Source organism: Vigna angularis, chromosome 1, assembly GCF_016808095.1.
Source record: "Vigna angularis cultivar LongXiaoDou No.4 chromosome 1, ASM1680809v1, whole genome shotgun sequence".
Taxonomy (NCBI): Eukaryota; Viridiplantae; Streptophyta; class Magnoliopsida; order Fabales; family Fabaceae; genus Vigna; species Vigna angularis.
The window spans coordinates 28,418,737-28,435,100 of record NC_068970.1 but is presented as its reverse complement, the minus strand read 5'-3'; positions in this window follow the sequence as shown (position 1 = coordinate 28,435,100).

Here is a 16,364-nt window from a genome sequence, read left to right as displayed (position 1 = left end):
GACAAACGTCGAAGACTCATCGTCTAAATGACATCATGCTTAACATTGTCTAAGACAGATCACCTACAAAAAATTGCATACTTGCATAAGTCACATTTAGTGCTGAGCCCAAATGATACCGATCATAAATCGTCTAAGTGACAAAAGGACTCTAAATGTTAGGTCATCACAATTTTAAATCAAAATTTTATCGTGACTTGTCTTATCACTCTTTGCGTGTCAACCAGGATAACAACTATTCTTCGTCGTCGAGAAGACAAATCCTTTAACTCTTTCACCTTTTCTATGTCCTATCCGTTGCATCAATGCCTCCTTATAAAAATATTCTTACTCTTGGGAAAGATAAAAATTCCATCTGGTATCTAAGTCGTACAATATGTATTAAATAGATTAAACAAATGTTCGGATCATCAATACAAGGTCTAAGTTGAGAGAAATTTAGTTCGCACCGCAACTGTGTATTTAATTTTTCTTTATCTTCTTTGTTCTTTATTTTCAAACTTATTGCTTTGTTGTTTGGCCGAGTGTTAATACTACTTTGTGAAGTTGAGTAAGACTCATTTATACTCTTTGTTCATTATAATAGAGCTATTTATTTGTCTGAACGACTTGTGATTTTTATTTTTTTTAAGGTATTTTCACATTAAAAATATTGGTGTCTTTGTTTGTTATTTTGATGATTTATTGTTGTTTTTATATATAATTGTTCTTTATATATTCTTGTATAAGAGAAATTATATCCATTCCATTCTCTAAAAAGTTTAATTGTATTGTTATTTTTCCATCACTGTCTTGGTAAAAAAAAATAGTAAGAATGAGTTTCACCAAATTGAAGTGGGGTGGTTGTTAATGAGGCTTCATTTTGAGAAGCATGAAGAAAATAAAGAAAGGTGTGTACCAACCAAAAATAAACGAGAAAGTATGACACCGTTCCACATGGAGATGAGTCACGTCCTATGTAACTTACAACACCCACTTGTCCGTTTAATAGCGTCAAGGCCGGTTTCTCTTTCTTATCCCTTTCTCACTATTCCTGCGTAACTATGATGCAAAACAGCCCAAGTTGGCCATTAAAGAAACTAAAACGTTTGGAAAATGATTAAAAAATATGACCCAAAATGGGAGAAATGGTGTTATGGTGTAGAAGAGAAAAAACGCTAATAATAATAATGGGAGAAAGAAAAAGCATTGTATCTTTCGGCACAACTCACCAAGCACACCTCATTTGCAGATGCTGTCTGCCTACCAAACACTTTCCAAGCTAATGCTACCCAACCCTTTCTTACCTATTCATTTTGCATTCACCAAAATATTTTTCCTTACTTCTAAACACTATCTTTTTTATATTTATTTTCGTTTTTCATTTTTACACCAAATTTCATATTAATTCAAGAGAGACTTTTTGATTGTGTTTATAGAGTGGATTTTTTTTTATTTAAACAATAAGTTGACACTACCTTATACGCAATAACTTTTTTCTGCTAACAGGTTTACACTCAAAATAAAATTGATTGCATTTAGACTTTCACGAAATTTCCAACCAATTTAAATTAAAGTGGTTAAAATTGGATTTGTTTGATTTGTTTCATCATGTTATGGTTAAAAATAATTTTTATGTTTTTAGTTATGTTTATTTTATGGGAATATTTAATTTTATATTAATACAAGGTGAAAGTTTCTCTGTCTTTTAATTAGGACATCGATCGGACACAAATATTTGAGATCATAAGAATATTAAAATAAATGAAAACATTACAATTTTTACAAAAATGAAAACTCTTAATTTAACATTTATTAATATGAATTTTAAAAATAATTGAGTTTATTGATTCGGTTGGTTCAAGTTTAAAATAAATCAATAAATCATATTACAAATAGTTTGGTTCAAATTTAAAGTAAAACCTCTCAAAAATCTATTTATAACATGATTTTATTTAAGTTTTCGATTTTGTGGGATAACTCCAATTCCGTAATCATCCTTACTTTTTCCATAATTTTAATTGTTAAGAAATTAATTGTTAAAGTAATTTTATTTTGATTATGTACTTAGCAACAAAATATAAAATAATCGGGAACAATAATAATGAGTCACTAAAGATTTGTTAAGATTCTTAAACCATCTCATAGTTGCAAATAATTTGGTATGTTATACAACTTTTATCACGTTTGATAAATGGTCTTAGTAGATTTTATAAATGCTCTTTAATAGATTGTCTACTCCCTTAGCATTTTATGTGTCATGGATTGAATAGTAAAACTATCTAATGATATGTTATGAGAAGTATGGTTTAGGTTTAATAGTCTTCTTTGTCCTTAGTCTTGCTTTAGGTAGTCAAGTTGGTCTAACGTTTTTCTTTTTCTTTCTTCTATTCTTCTGCAACGCAGCAGCTCTTATCAACTTTTTTATCAGTGGTATGGTTTACTTTCTAACACATAAATCATTTTGTGAAATAATTATATACACTTTTGTTATATCAGAATTTTATCAATTTAATATTAAAGACTTGTTATGTTTTTTTTTAAAGGTTGAAACTTTAAAAAAAATACACATAATATATATATATATATATATTTATTTATTTATTTATTTATTTATATATATATATATATATTTATATATATATATTTATTTATTGTGTGAATAAATTTTTATTCGAAAGATGAGTTGAAAATATATTTTATATTACTTTCATAAATTGTAAAAACATAATAATTTATAATTTAATTTATAAACGAACATAATCTTTTATAATAATTTGAAAATAAAAAATATATTTAACCCATAAAACATTAATTAAAAAAATGAGTTTTAATAAGACTATTTTACTGTAATAAAAGTGATAACAAAATTTAAAAGTTGTAAAAACGTTGAATTATAAGAATAAAAAACAATTCCTTCCTAATGAGAGTATATATCTTTTTCAACAACAAAATAAAATATTAATTAAAAAAATAATAGTCTAATGAAACTGCTACATTACACAAAAAGTAATAAAAAAATATATTAAAATTGATGTGACACAATAAAATCCACTAAAAATACATTAAATAAGCTTATTAATGTAGATTTTACTATTTCATATCACTTTTAAGATTATTGGTTAGTAACTTTTACTCTAATATAAGGATTCTTACAAGGCTCATACACACTCCATTCGTTTAATTTGATTTAATGACAAAACTTATGTTTTCAAGATAAAGCTTTTTTTATTGAGTAAATATTACTGTTATATTAGGTGTATATCTATATTATTTAGTCACTAATTATAAGATTAAATATGTTTTTTTTATTAAATTATTTTTAAGAATGTGTTTCATCCTTAAAATAAATTTATAAATTTATGGTTTTTTTACTTTATAAAAATAAGGCAAAATAATAGAACTTTACATTGTAGTGTAATATAACTTAAACATATATTTTGTTCAAAATTACTTTTACATAACTTTCCTTCAATACAAATAAATATAGTTTAAAAACAAAATACAATTTTTAAAAATTGTTTAGGAATAAAAAATCTAGTTAACCCTTAATTATATACTATACACAAACTCAAATTTTTGAAGATTATTTTCACAATTGAAATCATATTTATTATTTTTATTAATCTTATTCTTATGTATATTTTAAATTTTTAATAATTTATACATTAGAGAAGGAGAGAGTTAAACAAATACCAAAAATTAGGAATGAGACCCTATATATTTTAATTTGTTTAATCATTAACTCATTATGATTTGGAGAAACCAAAAAAGACTCAAAAGACAACATTGAGAGACATAAGGCAAGACTTGTTGCCAAAGGGTTCACTCAGAGAGAAGGAATTGACTACACAAAGACCTTTTCTCCTGTATCTAAGAAAGATTCTTTCCGAGTAATTATGGCATTAGTAGCTCATTTTGATTTTGAGTTACATCAAATGGATGTGAAAATAACATTCCTTAATGGTCATCTAGAAGAAGAGGTTTACATTAAACAACTTGAAGGATTCTATTCTAAAGACAATGAGCACTTAGTTTGCAAACTTAATAAATCCATCTATGGATTAAAACAAGCCTCCCGCCAATGGTATCTAAAATTTCATGATGTTATCACTTCATTTGGTTTTGAAGAAAACGTCATGGATCAATGTATATACCAAAAGGTCAGTGGGAGTAAGATTTGTTTCCTTGTATTATATGTGGATGATATTTTGCTTGCAACCAACGATAAGGGTTTGCTGCATGAAGTGAAACAATTTCTCTCAAAGAACTTTGACATGAAGGATATGGGAGAGGCATCTTATGTCATTGGCATTAAGATCCATAGGGAAAGATCTCGAGGCATTTTGGGTTTGTCTTAAGAGACCTATATCAACAAAGTTTTAGAGAGGTTTAACATGAAGAATTGTTCACCAAGTGTAGCTCCCATCGTGAAGGGTGATAAACTCAATTTGAATCAATGTCCGAAAAATGATTTTGAGCACTAAGCCTACTCCTCTATTTAGAAAACATACCATCGAGTTTGAGTGAGTTAAGGTTTAGAAAACAAAGTTGTCTGTGTTTGGATTACAAAATTGCAATGGCAGGAGGTACGCACATTATTCTTTCATTTTGCTTCCGTTGTTTTTTATCTGAATGTGTTACTGTAATGTTTATATAACATGTTTAGGTTAATTTTATACTCTGTTATTTTATCAATGAGACCCAATATATTTTAATTTGTTTAATCATTAACTCATTATGTTTTGGAGAAACTATGAGCATTAATTCACATGTTTTATATAAAGGATCACGTCAAGGATAGTGAGATGATGATAACAGTGACAAAAAGTTGATGCATTGCAGAGGAGCAGAAGTGAGAGAAAGAAAAGTTAACTCCATTTTCGCATATTTAACGGAAGGGACTTAATTGAGGCAAATTTTATCAAGTATGGACGAAATTAACACTTTTTTAAAAGGTTGGACCAACTTGACACACTAGAGCGAAACTAAGGACAAAAAAGGCTATTAAACCTATTGTTTATGTGTTATATTTGGCTCCTAGATAACATAAACAAAGAACTTATCTTTTTTATTCTTTTTTATTTCATTTGAAGAATTTTTATTTTACTAAAACATTTTTCATTATCTCTCAATAATTTGACTAGTTTAAATCTTAAAATATTTGTCTAATATATAAGATATGTTGATAGGGGAGCATTAGACTCCTAATCATATTGGTTTTTAATGATGAATGGTTAATAATTAATAGAAAAAGTTTTAATCATTCTTGCACAACATAATTGGTAAACAAATGTTTAAATCATTAACCATGTTTGTGCTAGATGTATTAATCATGAGAGGATGAATGAAATAGGCCTAAACATATCAAGAATCTATATTCCTAGTAGGATTAATCGATTACATAAGTAATCTAATCTATTAAAAGAAGCCAGAACATATAGAAAGAAAAAATAAGGCAAAATTTTTTGTCATAATCGATTGCATAAGTTGCATAATCGACTAAAATAAAAAGATAGACATAATTTGTTATACAGATAGTCTAATATGTTAGACAAGACAAATGGATGTGAAATAAGACATAGTGTAGTTTTAATCGATTACATAAGTGACATAATCGATTAAAACATAAACAATAGTTTAATTCATTATGCTAGTAACCTAATCTATTAGGTTAGTTGAAAGAAGTAATATTAAGCATAATTATGAATATAATCGATTATATAAGTGACATAATCTATTAAAACAGAAAGAAAAACATAATTGATTACGTTATAAACCTAATCGATTAAACTATGACAGAATATGATTTTCTATATAAATCATATTAGAGACCTGACTCTTCAACGTTTTAATTGGAAAATATACTAACATTCTCTCTGAGTTTTGAGTACAGGTTTTCTCAAGAAGAGTTCTTGGAGGTTTTGAAGCTACATTGGTGATCAAGGAATCAAGAAATCAAACAAGACTCATTGAAGCTTATTTGTTCTGATATTTCTGCATTATTGGAGTGTAATCTAATCAGGTTCTTATTCATTTGATGTGATTTGATACCTGTGCTGGGTAGGCCAAGTTAGAGATTGAGTGTATCATCTCTTGTGTTGATTGAGAGTGATTGTATCCTCTCTTGTATTGTTGTATTTAGATTTGAGTGTGGTGAGGATAACAATTGAGGATATAATTGTATTCTTAAACTCAAATCTTGAATTAGTGGATTACCACCTAACTAAGGTTGTTGAGGGAAGATTGGATGTAGGCTTGTGAAGAGTTGAACCAATATAAATCTTTGTGTGTTTTAGTCTTTCTTTCATCTAAATTTACTTGATTGATTTAAAAAATTCTTTAAAGATTTAAAAAGCTTTTGAAATCCAATTCCCCCCGCTTGAGATATAGGGACTACTTTTCTAAGAAGATATTTTTCATCTTATCATACCATTAATTATACATTTGTTTTCCTTTGTATTATTTCATTCAATGGTGTATTAAATTGTTTCTAAGACACACATTTAATCATTTTTACTTCTTTTTAATATTTTTGTTTTTTGTTCTTTTTATCATGTGGAATAAAAATTTGATAATTTTTTACATAATTATTTTTAGTTTTTAACTTAAAAACTAAGTGTAATCTTATCATCACAATTATATAAAGATATTTAATTTGTTATAATATAATCATTTAATGTCATTGTCATGAAGCTGCATTGTTACTGTCAAACATAGATTGAAGTTTAAAAGATGAAAAATATATATTAGAGTTTACTTATTAATAGTTTAATTTTTATTTTTTCTAAGATTTCCTTCAAGTGGTGTTTTATAATTTTTATTAGTACATAAAAAGATATTTCATTAGAATTTAGAGAAAGGAAGTAAAGAGACATTTTAAATATTTTTAAATTTGAAAATTTGTTTATTTTTGATAATTTTTTAAAAATACTATTTAATTTTATTAACTTTGTTTAATTATCATTTACAAATGTAATAAATGTTTTACTTGTCATAAATTTTATTTTTTACTCTAATTTGAAATGTACACAATTATAATTTCTTTCTTTCTAAATATGTGATATTTGAAGAAACTATAATACACCTTTCTTATATTTAATATTTTGATAATATCCTATTTTCTTTGTTGTGATCTTTTTTTTATTTTTCTATAAAAAGTAATTAATTAATATTAAAATAGTAAGAAAGTGAATATGGACACAGTACATGTATACCTAAAACTCGATGAAGATGGGGATGTGGATGAATTTTTCTTTACGAACGAGCATGAAATAATGAAACTCATCTCTGCCCCACCCTATTGCCATCCCTATGTGAGTGAGATGTTGTTGAGAGAGAACTTGTTAATTGTAATCTTTGTGATTTAGTGAGTTCTGTTGTGGGTATAGATTGGAGTTTGTTATATACTTCAACTGAACCACATTAATTTTTTGTGTAATTTTTTACTGTTTGTCTATTACTATTTACCTTGTATTATCTAGTACTGCATATTTCTTTGTTATGTTTTTGCTTGCGTGGTAGATGCTTTAGTGGATTTGACTAAGCTAATTTGCAATGAATATGATTTTATAAGCATTAGATCTTAATTTGACAGACACAAATATATTATTTAATCAAATAGATGCATGACAATTTGCTTATATAACTTTGTTTGATTAGTTTATACTAACGATAAATTACACTTAGTCTACAGCATTTCATAGTACTCGTTGAATACTTATAAATTCCTATTCTACGTTTATTAAGAATGTTCATCTCTTTGTTTCATAGTAGAAAGTTGAAAATAAGACTGATTTATTATTCTCAATCATAAAAAATACATTATGATACTCTCTATTTGTAATAATCTAATTGTCCTAAAAAGGGAAATAGGGAAACTAGGAAAGTAAAATAAAATAAAAGATTATATATCTAGTTCCTCTAATTAGGAAGATTCTAAAGATATTATCTCAAATTACAACAAAATCTCACAATGTAGTTTCTAAAAAAAATCTCTTGAAGAACATGCCTAAAGTTGTTCTATGCAAACAACTTTTCTAAAAGGGTGAAATGTTAGTCTTATGAAAGAGAATGTGAAGCTACAAAGAGAATTAAAAGAGATAAGAAAACATAGTGACAAAGAGATGCAAACATTGAAAGCAGAAAATGCAAAGATGAAAAGAAAGTTGAGGGAAGAAGAAGAGGGAAGTTAGATCAAACCTGCCAAGAAACAATATAGGAGAGTGTCTTGGGAATGAACTAAAGGACACTTAGCACCATCAACACATTTTCTAAATTATTAAGCTTTAGGAGAAACACGTTTATAGATGACATAGTGGAAAAATCATTACCACTAAATTGGAAACCACTTGTTATTGAAAAATATGGACGTAGCTCAAGTTGTGTGAATCAGTATAAAATCTGTCTTTTACTACTTTGTTTTTTGAAATGTTTTTCATTTACGCACTCTATAAAAACCAACATCTAAACATCTAAACATATCATACAAATTATATTTTTTATAAACCATTAGACATTGTTTTGTGAAAGATTTTCAAAAACACTATTCACCTCCACCCCCCCCCCCCCCCCCTCTAGTGTTTTCTTGTGATTTCAGTTGGCATTAGAGCTTACCTCTAGGGTGAGTTCCTAATAAAACTTGAGAAAAATATCCTATTGGCCATGGAAAACGAATGATATGTTGTCAACCGGCCGACCTCCTTTATTCAAGGGGAAAAAGTTTAACTATTGGAAACAAAGAAGGATTGCATTCTTTGAATCTTGTCACATTTCAAGAGAGATGGTTTATTATTCTTTGTGAATTTTTACAGAAAATGTGTATTTTTATCTTGACTGTAATTTTCTATGTTTCACTTGATATTACTAATTCTAATATCAAATTTAGGATAGTAATTTGTTATATATTGTAAATCACATGTTTCACTTGATATTAATGATTGTAATATCAAATTGAAGTTATTGGATGTAGGATATATTTTGATATAATATAGTATAAAATTTTGTGTATGACTTTTTTTTATTCCTTATTCTCTTTGTTCCGGTGCTATTAATACTCTCCTATATTTATTACTAGGTTTCTTAAAAGACAAGTTTTAAATAATTGAAAAGTTTAAAAAGTTGAAACTTTTAACTTCAAATAAATCACCTGGTTTTTTTTCAATCTTCCCTTTTATTCTAACATATCTCTCTCGATTTTTTTTAGAACTTAGTTTTTGCTTAACAATACTTACTATGATCCAATCTCTTAGAAACTACATCATCTGAGCTCATTCCACGAGTTTGACACACCTAATTAATGTATCTATTTTATTGTTATAGATTACAGAGTAAAAAGCATATATTATGATCGTAACGGGCTATTAACAAAAATAAATATAATGTTTTAGAAAACATTTTTTCCATTTGATTTATATTCCTTATCATTACTTTTTTCGTATTTTTGAAAAACAAAATAAATGTAACGTATATAGTGAAGACGGTTGCTTATTTATCTAAAAACTTAGAATATACAAATAAAAATGGAAATTTTCTGAAAAACTGTTTTGTTTTTTTCGTTAATCATGCATTTCCTTTATAGTTTATGATTTTTATTATATAATATATTAAAACAATAATAAAAATAATACTCTATCTTTTAATTTTTTATTTTTCTCTTTTAAATACACATTTTTAAATGAGTATACTTTATATTTAATCTACATCCACTCTCTTCCTTTAATTTCTCATATATTAGAGTTGATTGTGATTGGTAATCAAGCAACAATTTCAATAACATCTTTCATTCTCAAAATCATGAAATTTGATTAAGAATTTTTTTTATAGAAAAAAAAACAAATCTATTTTATGTTTATTTATCTGAAAAATTAAAAGACATAGTAGATTGTATAAAATAAAACAATTCAAAATAATTCTTTGTTCTTTCCAACCTTTTATTATTTAAAAAAGTTAGAGAAAATGCCTTAAAACTAAAAGAAGTTATCACTATTCAATATCAACTTAAAGTGTATTTACATTACCTGAAAAATAAAAATACAAACAGCTTCCAATTTTTTCACTACTTCAGAATATTAATTTGCTATATTTTTCAAACTAGCTTTACACTTGCTATAATAAAACAACACCTCTAAAGATTATAGCCACTAATTTAAAAATGTCTTTCTTTTTATATAGTATTTGGTCTTGCTATTATTGTAAATATAAAAAGTGATCAAATAAAAAAGAGTTCAACTTGATGCTGACTAATATAAACAGTAAACAATACAACAACATACGAATCAAAACAAGCAAAGTTTAAAAACCAGAGAGAGAGAAAACAAACAATTAATTAACTAAGGGTACGTAGTACGATTGAAGATAATGTAATTATAATAACGAATAGAATTATAATTATAATTATACTAACTAAACCTAATTAATGCAATAAGCATGCTGACATAGGGCCAATATATAGGAAGGGAGAGAGGAATAAAAAAACAACTAGACTGTTATAATTTAGGCTTTAGTAACATCTGAAAAGGAATCATAACTTATTGTTTATTTTGAGTAAATTACCATTTGATGATTGAATATGTGATATGTTATTAATTTAATACATAAAAGAATCTCGTAATTATGTCTTATCATTAAATCGTGTGAAACGATTTAATTATTGAAATATATGTTATGTATAAGCACGGATTGTTTTATTATTATGTTATGGAAATAATTTGTTTTTATTTTTCATATATTTAGAGTCTAAAGTAAAATTTTCAAGAGATTTTCTCCCAAGCTAAAGGAATAATATCTCCATATATTAAGATTTGTTCTGTTCAATATGTTTTTACTTTTAATACGCATATCCTAAATCGGATTTGAAATTGTTTATTTAATATAAATAAAATATTTATTTAATAAAAGAATTATTTATTAAAAATAAATTGTTTATTTAAAATACATATATTTCTAAACATGAAAAATGATGATATTACTATTTATTATTATATTTATTTAGTTAGGTTAATGATGAAAATTTAGAGTTGATTGTGATGGTAATGATAAAATTGTTTTGTGTACATGTTTATATTTATAAATGGAAAGAATTTATATATTTGTGTTAAAGACAATATTGTCTAAAGAATATACTATTTAAACAACTTACGTTTTGAAATTTAACAAAAGTATCATAGAAAATATCATTTGAAAAGTTGTTTAAAGAAATAATTTAAAAGAAAAATATTTTGTAACTTCTATTTTAGACATAATCAAATTTATGAACAAGATTTTCTAGACAAAATTGTATAATGAACTCAATTTATGAACATCGTCTAAGAAAATAAAGTGTCTCTCTTATAGATATTCAATAAATTATATGAGTAACAACCTAAGCGTTTTATGAATAAGAAAGTCCATCTCTTTTATAACATTAAAGCTAATGAAAGTTTTACTCAATACAATGTTAACTCAAGCAAAGTGTCTTATGATATACATAGTCGAATGCGTCTAATGTTTTACACCATCTGATAATCAAATATATGTATGTTTTACCAAACGATGCATTTATTAATGAATGGACAAATGATAAAATGTTTTGAACATGCAATACAACCTAACACTTATCAACGTTCAAAATATTAAATGCATGTACGATAAAGTGTTTTGATCATTGTATATCTTGTTCTTGATATTTATGCAAATCACTAAAGCAGAAAGATATGATCAGAATCACTGCACCCAACAAAAAGATGTTGTGAGAGATGAACAACATTCTAGAATGTTTCTCTTAAAGCCTTTTGCTCTATCACATCGTACAAGATCAATTTTGCTAAAGGCTATGATAAAACTCTGAACCTTTACAAAGTAGACTAAAGTTCGACTTCCCAAATAAAGGTTACCAATTCTCCTGAAGTCAACTTCTATGTCTAACGACCATCTTTCAAGAAATGCTATATATAAATGAAAGTTTAAAGAGAAGACAAGAAGAATAAGAAATTGAACTCATCAGAGTTATTAATCTATATATTTGTTCATAAAACTGTTATGTTGTAAATTCTAAAGAGAATTAAAACACTTGGTGTTTAGCTCAGTTGAGTTAAACAATTTAGACGTGTTGTCTAGGGTTGAAACCAGGAGTGATTAGAATACTTATGAACCAGAAGTGCTTAAACTCACACTAGTCGTGTTGACTAGGTAAACGAGGAGTGGTCAAAATAATTGTTATAAACCTGGAGAGGTAAAACTCGTGTAATCTTTTTAAAAGATTAGTGGAGCCCCTTAAGAGTTTTTAAAGGAGAACTAGATGTAGCTCAAGTTGAGTGAACCAGTATAAAATTTGTGTTTTATTTCCCTACTCTTTAAAACGTTTTCCATTTACACATTCTACACAAACCATCGTTTAAACATTTGATACTTATGTTTTGTAAGCCATTAGACGCTACTTTGCAAAAGGTTTTCAAAAACACTATTCACACACCCCTAGTGTTTTCCTATTATTTCAATTTGGTGTTGTATTTGTGTATAAAGTATATAAAGTTGTATATTTTTGTTATGGAATAAAATGTTTTTTTTTCTGTTGAATTGAGATAGATGTATAACTTTTGTAAAAAAAAAAGAAAATTATGTCTCAATTTAATTTACTTATGTTAATGTGGCTTAAGCAATATAACATTAATGGAGAAAAACCTTTTTACATAGGTTTAAAAAGGCTTTTTATATTGGTTCTCAAACTGGTATATAAAGAAAGGTATATAAAATATTGAACTTTTTATACTGGTTCCAGAATCGGTATAAAAAGCCCATTTTTTATATCAATCCTATAACTAGTATAGAAAATTCTCTTGGGAAGGGATGTTCAATATGAATGACCTAGACATTTTATATCAGTTGTAGCACCAACTAATACAAAAAAAATTCACATTCCATATTAGTAAGGCCTTAACCAGTATAGAAAAACATCTCTTCCTATACCAGTTTGGGAATGAATGGTAAGTTTGTATGTATTACCTACCACATACAAACCTGCATACAATATAGTTCAACCAACCAAAATAATGATAATAGTCAAGAACAACCAACCAAAATAATGATAATAGTCAAGAACAACCAACCAATATATATATGTCTTCAAAGTTCTAAACTTTACAACAAATATAATACAATTTTAACCTCATAAAATCAGTATACATATAGTAATGATTATATTTCTTAAACTCATCAAATAATGACTATACATCTAATATTTACATAAAAACTTATAAAATATCTAACATCATCTTCTATAGACACTTAAAAGGAATGAAGCCTACTACTCATGAACTTCCTTCAGGACCTCATGCCTCAATGGAGACGCATCATTGAAAATCTACACAATGAATAGTTTGAGTCCACTTATAGTGATAAATACTTAAGATCTTATTTATAAATTGTATAGATTACCATATCTCATAAGTCAACAATGTTTACGAATATGATTTTTTTACATGTGTTTCATCACATAATATCTACACTTAAAGTTTCCAAATTAAAGCGAGCACTACAAGTTAAATTCATAGAATATCATAAACTTTATAATTGTATTTCAATAGTTTGAAAGATTAACTATTTACAATTGACGCAATGAACTGCAATTTCTTTCTAGAGGTGATATGTGTTCCTTACAACCTCAAATAAGTCTCAACCACTTTCTAAAAGTTAATTGTACATTTAAATTTGTGCCTAATAAAGAACTTAGTAAAATTAAATCATATAACACAACAAATAAATTATGAAAAAACTTACACTATTAGTGTAATTTTAATTGTCAAAGTGTTCGATTTCTTGTGTAATGAACACAAGAGAACCACAAAAGAGTATTGTGGAAGAATTAGTAGCAATTGTTAGTGACCACAAGAGAACCACAAAATAGTATTGTGGAAGAATTAGTAGCAATTGTTAGTGACCCTTGCAAATTCAAATAATATTATATACAATCATGTTTTACATAAATATAATTTAATTTATTAAAACCATACTTACTATTGCAAATAAGGTGCTAAGTACACTTGTTTTTTTTCCTTTTCAAAGGCATCTAATAGGTATTATTGCACCTCTTCACCTTTATTCCCAACTCCTTGAATGGCAATAAGGTCAATAAATTCATATATGTGATCATTCTTTCTCTCAATACATATATGATGTAAATACCTTAAGCATTCAAAATGAATAATGTTAAAATAACATATTGAATACATTCAAACTTCAGAAAAGAACAAATTTACTTAATACCACCAAAGTTTTAATACAAATATACATAAAATATCAATGCTAGAGAAAACTTCAAAAACATCCTTCTGACATATAAAAAAAGGGAGGTGGGATGTCCTGTTTGTGACTTTAGAAGGAATTTCTAACTCTATAGGTGTTGCTGCCAATTCACTAAGTTGTTCTAGAATTGTCTATTATGGTGGTTGTGACGATTGTGGCGGTTGTGGCAGCGATTAATTCACATCTTCCTTCCATTATGCTCAAACCTGGTATACTTATTAAATACTTAAATAAGATTAGTATTCACCAACAAAAAAAATGCGTAACTAATACGGATGATTACCTCTTTTACAATTGTTTTTGCTAATCTAACTAGCCAAAGGATAAAATTTCTAGTGGCCTGTCCCACTGTCTCAACCTCTTGAGTGGGCACACACACTCGAGCAGTACCATCTCTAATGTCTACAACCACCAACCTTATCATATCAGTTGTAATGGTTTCATGGTGATGGTGGACCCAATGTATACATTTTACCTAAGGTAACCAAATAATATTTGTAAAATAGAACAAATAATATAATTCAACAAACTCCATCGCAACACTAAAGCAACTAATGACCAGGGAACCGCAAGCAACGACGAGGGTCAATGATGAACAAAGCGCGTGAAGCAACATGATTTAAGTTGGGATACTAGAGAAGTAAAGAAATGGTATAGGAAGCGCGAAAGGGTTGGAAAGACGAGGATTAAACATTCTATATTGGTTATAATGACTAACAAGTATAGAAAGTCTTCTCCAATATTACAAAAGTGTCACCGCTTAACTTTCTATTCCAGTTCTAGGTCTAACTGGTATAGAAAAACTTTGTAATTTATTATAGTATTACCACCACTTTCTAGATTGGTTATATGTCCAACTGATATAAAAAACTTTTTATTTTATTATAGTTTTATTACCATGTCATTTTTTATACCAGTTATGGGTTTAACCGATATAGAAAAGCTTCTCACATATACGAAACTACCATCACGCCTAGGGATGACAAAAAAATCCGCGCCCGCGGATATCCGCAGATAAAATCTGCGACGAATAGTTGATACCCGCGGATATTTACTATCCACAACCTGCGGGTAGCGGATATTTTAATACCCGCTTATAAACGGGTCGGGTGCGGGTATTATACTATCCGTACCCGCGGATACCTGCTACCCGCAAAAAATAAAAATAAAAATTTAATTTATATTCTATTAAGTTAAATTTAATTAAAATTAACATTAATTTATATTTTACAAGATTAAATTTAATTAAAATTGAATTTAAATTTATATTTAATTTAATTTATATTATATTTTATATCTTTTTTGTAATTCTATTTAAATTATTTTAATAATTTATTAAAATATATTTTTTTAAATATTTGCGGGTATCCGCGGATATCCACGGGTATCCGCGGGTTTTAAAATACCTACGGATATTTTTTAAGCGGGTATCCGTGCGGGTAGCGGGTGGATTTTTTTTTGTCGGGTCGGGTTGCGGGTAGACACTATCCGTACCCGACCCGACCCATTGCCATCCCTAATCATGCCACTTTCTATACCTGGTAAATTATAATCGATATAAAAAAGGTTTTTCTACACTAATGTGACATAAATATAATGTTTTAACATAATATTATTGCTCAAATGTTTATTTAGTTGCTTGGACAATATGATTTTTCACTAAAGTCATTATTCTATCTTCTAAGAGTTTGCATACTCACTTGTTTGGACACTCAACTGAAAAAGGATAAAAAGCAATTCACTTTCCTATAATGTTATTTCGCTTGAACAATGTTCAATTGACATATCGTATGTGATAATAGACTTTTAATATGTTATGCATTAGTTATGATGAAATTTGTTTAATATGTGTCTTTTAATAGATGTTGTTATCCCTTTATCCTTGGATTTCATGCAAGGAATGAAAATGTGAATATTGTTTCATGTGGAAAAGACTAACATGCTAACTTCAATAATCCTTAACTAGATGCCTATACATGAAGTTATTTTATGTGAAAAAGACTAAAGTCACACAAAAAGTTTTAAGTGAATTAAATATGTTACATGGAACGAAATAAAAGAGCTTTTAATTGGTAAAATATAACATCATATATTAGAAGACTTTA